This window comes from Solanum pennellii, chromosome 4, assembly GCF_001406875.1.
Source record: "Solanum pennellii chromosome 4, SPENNV200".
Lineage (NCBI taxonomy): Eukaryota > Viridiplantae > Streptophyta > Magnoliopsida > Solanales > Solanaceae > Solanum > Solanum pennellii.
Genome location: NC_028640.1, coordinates 23,895,412 through 23,905,530, shown reverse-complemented (window position 1 = coordinate 23,905,530; position 10,119 = coordinate 23,895,412).

The following is a 10,119-nucleotide window of genomic DNA, read 5'->3' as shown; positions in this document are numbered from 1 at the left end:
CCCCATCCCAATCTATATTCGAAATTTCAACTAAATACTTATATTTTACGGGAGTCCTATCACCTCCTTAAACTATTTTAAAGAGAAATTATTTTCTCCCTCAATGATGAGGTTGCAAAGACGGCATAGTTCACGCAAAAAAACTAATTAAAAATTTAATATTTTCCTTATTTGATACTCCCTCCATTTCACAAAAAGTGACTTGGTTTGACTTGACACAAAATTTTAAAAAATAAAGAAGTTTTTTGAATCTTGTAGTTTTAAGTTAAAGTTATGTCAAATGTACTAAAGTACCCTCAATCTTTAGCTTTAAACATGCCACGTAGAAAGTTGAAATTAAAATATTACTAAAAAAGAAAATATGTCATTCTTTTTAAAACAAACTAAAAAGGAAAAGAGATATCTCTTTTTTAAACTGAGGAAGTATTACTTTTTGCATTTTCAAAATAACGTTTATGTTTTCTTTTATTTATTTATTAACTTTTACGTTTTCTTATTCATTATTTTTATTTACCAGACCGGCAACAACGCTGGCGGTAATGGCTTCTTTGATCTACCACGAGAGCTTGGATCCTCCACTTTGAGGTCTCTGCCCCCATAAATTTTTCATCACTAAGATCCCTCTCATTTTCGAATGTAGTTCTGCTAAAAATCCCACGGAAATAATCTCTGTTATTCCAGTATGTTAGAACAAGCTCTCAACAATTGGTTTCGATGTAAACCACCACTTAAATCTCCATCACCACATGCTATGTTTTCATATCTCAAATATAGAATATGCAAAAATTCAAGCTTAAAAACAAATTACAAGTCAGGTGCACTCTTTATCTTTTTTCCAGATCTAAAAAGATATTGATTATCAAATCTACAAATAAAATCATATTATACAAAAATTATATTACATCTTCATTTTTTAACATTCCTACTAAACTAACTATATCTAAGAACGTAAACCCTAAATTGATAAAAAGGAATTTTCGGGCATTCAACAGTTAATGATTTTTGGGTGAAAATTTCATCAAATAAAAGAGAAAAAGCAGAAGATTATGCAAAAAAAATAGAGAATTTGAATGTTGAAGCAACAATTATTAGAACAAAATTGGAAAATTTTGAAGATTGAAATGAGAGGAATTAAGAAGAAAATTGATGAAAATAAATTAGCACCATGTTGATGATGCTATGGCTGCAGAAGAAAGAAAAAGAAATAATTTTTTTATATTCAAAAGGGTGACATGATGTGATAGAAGCGTGCTGATCACTGCTTAGTAAAAATCTAGGTATGATTTTTTAAGGGATATATATTCTACTTTTTAAATGTTTAGAAGTTATAGGATACCCGTAAAGTTAGAGTGTTTTGTTATGATTTCGGATATATAGAGGGGGGGAGGGGTAGACCATTTCGTTTCAATGAAATGATATAATTTTGAAGTTAGAATTTAAAGAAAGGATTGAATCAATATTGGAGCTAGATGGAAGAAGATGCAACTTGCTTTTCTCCACTGCCAATTTAATTTTTCTCTTAGGACCAACATTCCTTTTGTTATTTATGATACTTAAATCTTCTTTAGTTTGAGGATTTCATTTAAATTTTGCTTCAACTGGTGAGAACATGTTAGTACACTGTGGCATGAAAGAAAACTTAATGAGATAATCAAAATAAGTTCAACAATTTTCTTTTGTTTTACCAAATACTATGAACCAAAAGTAAAGCAAACTATTGTTGATCAATACTAGAAACTTGTTGGAAATACTTAATTTTATAGAGTAAGATAGACATAAGGTTTACTTGAATTACCTTGTAGACGTTATCAATGAAATAAAATTTTATTTTTCTTGGTGTTCCTTGCATGATGTGGTAATTTTCATCTTTTTCATCTCTTGTCCAAAGTTTCAAGGCACAATTGACTATATTGCCTATACAATCAGAATTATTTAAAACACGGTTAGAATTATCTGGGAGACTATCTTAACATGTAAAATTATTGAGCTCAGACTCACCTAAAAATTATATTAACCAAGTGTGACGAAATGATACTCAGGAAACAAATTCTAAGTTCAAATATTGGAACTAAAGCTTCAAAAAAAATCACTACTTTTTAGGTTACTACTATTCTATGTGTCATTTTCTTCTAGACTTTCAATTATACTGCAATCATTGATTTAAAATTGAAAAATCATCTTTACTTCTTAATAAAACCAAAAATCAAATAATTACCATAAGTTTACATTGAAATATGTAAACTTCCTTAAGGACCTTCAATATATTAATTTTGGTCAGGTAGTTCCTCGTCGAAAGAATCTTTTTTGGTCCGTACTTACTTCCATTTCATTTTTTGGATGTCTCATTTCATAAATCCTGGAAATTCCCCCTTTTTTTTTATATGTTATTTGAGATAAAAAATAATATATACTGTAGAATACAATGAGTGTGCTCAACGAAAAATTCATGTGAATAGACATAAGTGATGATCAATTACATTCCAACGGTAATCAAAGGCGTTAAACCTCTGTAATATTTTTTTATACACATGATAGTCTTCAAAATAAAAAATTGTGTTTTTACTGTCAATGTTATTTTAAGTTAGGTACGATCTAAATTCTTCAACAATCTATCTTCTCTAAAGTTATCAAACACATATGAAAATCATGCATAGCCAAATGAAAAAAAAAAAACTATAGATTCGCTCATACTATTGAACATTTATCTTTGTCGTTTATTTATGCATGATTTTCAAGTGAGTTTGATAACCTTAATGAAGATAGTCCATCAAATAATTCTAATTGTACGTTAATTAATTCTAACGTTGAGAATACATATACTAAAATAATGAAAACTACCATTCATATAAGAGAATATCATTGAGGTTTAATGTCCTTGTTGACGTGTGCTAGGTAATTGATCATCACTTATGTCAATTTACATGAATTTTTCATTGATCATGCTCATTGTATTCACCAATTTATTTTTCTATCTTCAATAACTTATAAAAGAATCAAGTGCATTTTCAAGATGTAGCAAATGAGACATTAAAAAAATGCAATGGAAGTTAACATAAGCACAAACAAAGAGATTCTTTGAGGAGGAACTACCTAATCAACAAAAAGATTTCAATGGTACTTAAGGAATTTTACATCTCAAAACTTAAACTAATGTTCAGTAATTGATTCTTTGTTTTATTCAGAAGTAGAGATGAATCCTAAATTTTAAATCAATGAGTTCAATATAATTGAAAATCTAGAACCAAATGTCAAATAACCTACTAGTAACCTGAAATTCAGTCATTTTATTAAAGTTTATGTCCCATTTTTGAATTTATAATATATATGTTTCATGTGTATCATTTATCAATTATATATAGAATTTCCAGGCGAGTCGGAGCTTAACAATGTTACATGTGAAGTCAGTCTCCAAAATAATTTTGATCGCATTTTAAATAATTAAGATTTTATTTTGAAAGACAATATTGTAAATGTGGCTCGAAACATTTTTCCTGAGATGAAAAAGGTGGAATTTATCTCTTCACGAAAGGAATACCAAGAAGTAAAACTTTTTATTTCCACCGATACATCTATTAGGTAATTCATATAAACTTTAGTCAATCTTCCTCTGTAACATTAAGTATTTTCAACAAGTTTCTAGTATTATTCAATATTATTTTTCTCTTTTTGTAATGTTTCTTCTTAAATATTTGAAAAAGTTAAAAGAAAATTGATAAATTTATTTTTATTATCTCATCATGCTTTCGTGCATTCTGTAGTGTAAAAACAAACTCTCACCAGTTGAAGCTGAATTTAAATTGAATGCTCTAGCTAAAGAACAACCAAATAGGAATCATTTGGAAAAAGAAATTCAAGTATAAAAAAAAATTAAAGGAATTTTGGTTGTAAAAGAAAAGAGAAAAAAAAATGGAGAAAAGGATTTTGTGGCTTCTTCCACCTAAGTCCAAATTGTATTTAATAATTTCTTTGGATTCTAGCTCCAATATTTTATCATGTTTTTTAATATTAAATGACATCAATTCATTCACAATTTCAAATTTAAGTCACCTTTATAAGATTTGTCAATTACTTCTTCAATTCTTCTTTATTAACTATCCTTTATAGAGACTTATTTTCAAAATTTGTCAATAAAAATGTATGATATCTTTGGAGTAAAAAAAACACATTAAATATATTACATTAAATTAATCAATGTGAGTTCTGTCGAAATTCCTGAAATGGTTCTGAACATAATAGTGTTTAAATTCAAGATTATTTCACCTAAGGTCACCAACTTGTAGATTCTAATAATAAAAGAAAACAACTTTAACTAAAAAGTTTCTATTTTTAATAGTACATTGGCATTACTATTTTACTTGTGTTTAACATTGTTTATTGTGCACAATTTTATTAGGATTAGGTTTGTTCAATTTGTTCAAGCTAGTGTTTTGATATGTAACCAAACTTCATAAGAGTCTCATCAAAGTAATATACCTTCTTCTGCTTTATTTCGCTCTCTTTATAACGAATCAGTAAAATACTGCAAGGGATAATTTTTTCCGGTACATCAATGCCTCCCTCCACCTTAGCTGCTAATGTTGCTGCCTCCCCTATCGTTAATAACTTGATTCAATTCAACTCATCATCTCAAATTCCCATTAAACAGATTGGCTTCATCGCATGGACAGCCTATAATGTCATGCTACTTCATGGAGATGACCTCTATAGTCATATCGCCAGCACCAAGGTGTCCCCTCTAACAAAAAGTCATCATTAATGAAATTAAAAATGTCAACCCTAAGTACAAGGATTGGTTTCGACAAGATAAACTGATTCAAAAGACACTTATGGGCTCTGTTAATGCCACAGTCGCATCCATCATTGCTTCAGCAAAAAACTCCAAAGATGCATGGGATCACCTTACACCTTTAAAAACAAGTCTCAAACCCACATCTTTATCATTCATCACCATCTCCGTCGAGTTAGATAAGACAAAAAATCTATTGTTGACTATTACGTATGAAGAACTTGCCAAACCAATTCACAAGTCAATAACGGAGAAATTGTGGTTAAAATATTGAGTGGCCTTTTTCTAGAGTTCTATGAGATTTCGTCAGCAATATAGACACGAGACTCTCTAATTAGCTACGCTGAACTGTTTGAAAAACATCTTGATCACGAATCTTTACTCAAACATGAGGACATAAACACTACAACCACTCAAGTGACTGCAACATTTTTTCTTGATGAGTAACATATTCCCAAGCAGCCCAACATAATATTTGACGCCCGCCCAGCAACAGTAATTGCAGTCCCCAACCAGACAAACCATCAAAACACCATTCTAAAGGTTCTCAATGGCGTAATTTCCCAGAACAACCCTCACAGGTCCATTATAAGTTATGTCACAATTTTAGGCATGCAAAAATGTATTTCGATCCCAATCCCATAACTATTTTGAAGCATAGTCTAATTTTGTTGCCTAAACACCAGCACATAAACCTGTGATTGTCTACTCGGGTGTATCTCACCACAATACCTATGATTCAAACTCCATGAACAATGTTTAGCACTTCAAAGGGATAGAGAACATGACGATGGGTAATGGTAATGTCATTCCAATTACTCAAACTGGTATGAGTCAATTATATGCATCAAATAAGGCCTTCAATTTCTCTACTATTGTATGTGCTCCTACTATCCAGTGTAACCTTCTTTCGGTTTCTCAATTTTCCAAGACAATCTAACCTCAATCGAGTTTTTTCCTTTAAATTTTCTTGTGAAGGATATGACTATGGGAACTCCTCTTTTATATGCAGCCCTGATAAAGGAGGATTGTAGGAATGGTAGTCAATGTCTCACCCAACCATCAGTGTTTCTACGAGCCCTTCCTTACATCAATAATTTCAGTCTCTCTTATTCTTTGAAAGACAAGTTCACTTATTGTAATTCTTGGTTTTGCAATTAAGCCCATAGATTTCCATTTTTTTTCAAATGCATTGTCCAACAAATCTCCATTTGAAACACTTAACGGTGATCTTTGGGGACCCTCCCCGGTACTCTCAATTGATTAGTATAGAAAGTACATCCGGTTATAAACAATGAAGCTAAAAAAAATTTCACACCTTACATCCTGTGCTTGAAAAACATTTTGATAAAAAAAATACCTACCATTTATACCGATGAAGGAAGAGAATAGCAAATACTAGACCCGTACCTTCATTCCAATGGCACACAACACCTTGTTTCTCCACCATACACACCTCAAATGGATGTCATGACTGATAGACGTCATTATCACCTAATTGAGACAGCCAAAACACTAGCTGCCTTACGGTTTGATTTTTGGTCATTTGCTTCTCATCATGTCTAATATCTTATCAACTATCTAACCACTAGCACATTTAGTAGAAGTCACCATTTGAAGTTATTTTCAATGAAAAACCAGCTTACACATCGCTTCATATATATGGTTTTTTGTGTTACCCGTGACTTCAACCATGTACCAAAAATAATTCCGAACCCGTGGTTTCTCCATTACTTCTCATTGCCACAAGTATTTTGACCCTACACGTTACAAAATTTTTCTCTATTATAATATCAAATTTTTTGAAGATGTTTTCCATTTGACTGTATGTTTTCTCACTTTAAACAAAAACATTCTTCTTTAGCATGGAAAACAGTTCTTCTAAAATTTAGTGTAACCTTTTCTCTTATCCAGAAACAACATTTGATAAATACATGCTGAGACGCATGCTCAATTCGTGTCGCACGCGAGAACTGCCCAAAGGCATATTACCCCATAACTCAGGAATAAGGTAATACCTTCATTACTTCATTACCCTCTTCTTCTGATAGGTATGTGCTCACCCTCAGCCCCATACTGTTTTCTAGAGCCAACTTCTCTAATCTCCATAAATCATTGTCAGCCAATTAATCACGTCTATCGGCATCAATCACCCTCATCATCTTCACTACCACCACCATCTCTTAGTTTACCTCTCCCATATGAACCTATTGTTATTATTCTACTCATAGAACATTGTAATTTTGTAAAGAGGTCGCAAAAAAAAACATCTTAAAGCAACAAAAAATGGTTAACTACATCACAATACTTCTTCACTACTAGTTTGAGAAACATCATGCATTCATCTTAATTTGACACTTAACCACCTCCCTCCCAAAAAACTCAACTCAAGTCCAAAAAGTTTCTGGAGTTGTTGATGTATAGCATACTCCATCATGAGATTAGCTTATTCATATTTCAAACAGTGGACAAAAGCTCTTACAACAAGCAAAAAATAGCACAAATCGCCCACAATACTACCCTTCCGTCTCCATCCCCACTAATGAATAGTATCTCTGTTCAACTTAGAAACATCTACACAATAAAACAATTCTCCAACTTTGCTAAGAGATACAAAAATACACAAAAAAAAAAAACAAGTATGTAGCAAGATATTCAGCAATTGCATCCTCTATACTAGGAAAGAGCACCTCTAAACCCTATCATCCTTCACTAAATTTCTCCATCTTCAAACTCATGGCTGCACCTATATATATTGATTACATGAGACTAATCCAACTTGAACAAATAGAAAATCACTTCGATCAAAATCAGGCAGTTAAAGGCATCAAAAAATTTTGTTTGAAAACTACTTTGAAGTGTGTAATTACATTCTTTCATTATTTCATATGAATGTGTAGACAAAATTCTATTATCCCCAACTCACAACTCTATCATTTTTTTCTTAAATAAGGATATCGAATTTTTTAATAAAAAACGTTCACCTACAAGAGTATTTTAATGAGAAGAATAAATGAGCTAAGTGCAAACTAAAGAAACAAAGAATAGTACTATAACAAATGAATGCACGAAATTTTATTTGAGTTAATGAAGTTGATTAGTAGAATGACGTTGATTATTGCACCTAAGGATTCTATAACTAAATCGTTGAAAGGTATGATCAGTTAGGTATTTTTCTAACCTTCCTAAAATTTTCTCTCAGCTCTTCTTGTGTTATTTCCATTTTTTATCAGTAATTTCTATTCCGTAATAGAGTTCAATTTTTTCTTAAGATAATCACGATAAAATTCCCCACAATTGTTTAGTTATATTTGATTTATCTGATTTTATTGGATCATAACAAAAATGTAAACCCTACTACATTCATAGATAAACCAGATAAAAATAAATAATATAATACAAAAAAACAAAGGTTAGTACAAATTGCCATCGGATAGTCCATATCAGAGTTCTTGTCTGCCATTGTTCTGACCTCTTGAAAGCTCGAACTTCTAGAGGAAATTCAGAGCTTTCTAGAAAAAACCTTTTTTTCTCATAGTTATTAGAACAATAATTATGCTTTATTAATTTTTTAAAAATAAACAAGTGTGTAAAAAAAATAATATATATATATATATATATATATATGTAAGGCACAAAGAAAAATAAAATGGAGGGAGTAATAGGGACTTTGAGAAGAAGAAGATGTCATAGATAAAAAACTAAGAAGAGATCCAAACCTTTGATAGCTGATAAAATAACAACAATCAAGCGAAGTGTAGTAATGCCATTTATCATTAAAGAAGAAGAACCTTGAAGTTGGTGTTAATGGTAGCTATGAAGAACATTCTCAGCAGCTACAACAAGAAGGAAGAGAAAGAGTAGGTGTAGGAATAGGAAAAGTGATGAGCTCATTAAGGAAACCCTATTGTAGGGTCTTTGTTATATTCACCTTGTCTGGTCACTTTTGGTCCGATTAGGTTCCTATTTGTATTATGGAACTTGGCCCAATTTGATTAATTAAAAAAAGTAAAAATTAGGCAAATCACATAGTATAAGAAAGAAATTATTTTCTATCGCTATTCTTTCATTAATCACTAAAAATTCATTTTTTGAGTGTCTTTCGAATGCATAATATAGCAGGTGGATACTTTAATTAATAATGGTGGATACTTAAATAATTAAGTTGTTATTATTAGTTTAATGTGTTAAACAAGGGATTAAAAATGAAAACTATAATTGAATTTGAATTCCAGAAATCACGCGTATGTTTCTTCCTTCAACCAGTCAGTCGTTCAAAAACCTCTAACTGAACTATAATTTTTAAATTTTAAATTGTCAAACCTTCTCCCAGTTCTTAGATGAAGCAGTAAAAGTTTGATTCAACCAATTTTATGCGGTTCCAATGGACCCAATTATGCCAGACAAAAGTGATTGGAAGCTCCGGAATGTGTTTTGAAAGAAGTCGTCTTGCCACCATGATACAAAAAAATGTCTATTAGACTAAGAAAAAAAGGAAGAAAAATCCAGACGAAAAGCTAACCACAAAAACGAATTGTTGTGGAAAGCATATATCTCAAACAAAATGTCTCTTTTTAGAATATTTTTACATGGTAACTAACTCTAGTCCAACTCGGTATTATGTTACTCCTAATTGATTAAGTTATTAAAACATTATGACTGAATTACTGTAATATACTGGATAACTCAAAACTCACATTCAAACTGGGATTGCAACATATTATCATATATTGACACATTCAAGAACATTATAATTCAAGAACTAAAGAAATACATAGTTAGAGTTCTGGAATTCATGCCAAAAATGGTAAAACAACATGATAATCTGATTTGGAACATGTAAATAACTAATTCATGATAATCTGCTAATGTTCTAGAAACCCTAAGTCTTGTTATAGTAAGGGAATCAAGAATCTGACTAAATTCTAGGGACCTAATGGGTGAAAGTAACCCACTAGTGAAATCTCACATGCCTGGTGACAAATTCCACAGAGAATTCTTTAAATTTTCGAGGCTGGAACTGATGAAAACTCGTTGCGTTCTCGTACTAGGTTTTTTGACCTATTTCTCCTCCTACACTCTAATTTTTCTTAGTTTTGATTAGTGATTTGACTTAGGTAAGTTTTAGTTATGTTTCTAGGCTAAAACTAACAAAAATCACATACTTTAGGGTTAAAATGAGTAGCTTAGGAGTCTACCAAAATAGTAAAAGACCAAAAGACCCCTGATTGAAGCTACTGACGAGGCTTACGAACGCCACATGCACTGACCGTGAAAAGGAGCACGGACCATGAAGTGGGACGTGGTTCTTGATCCAGTGACCTCTAGTTCGG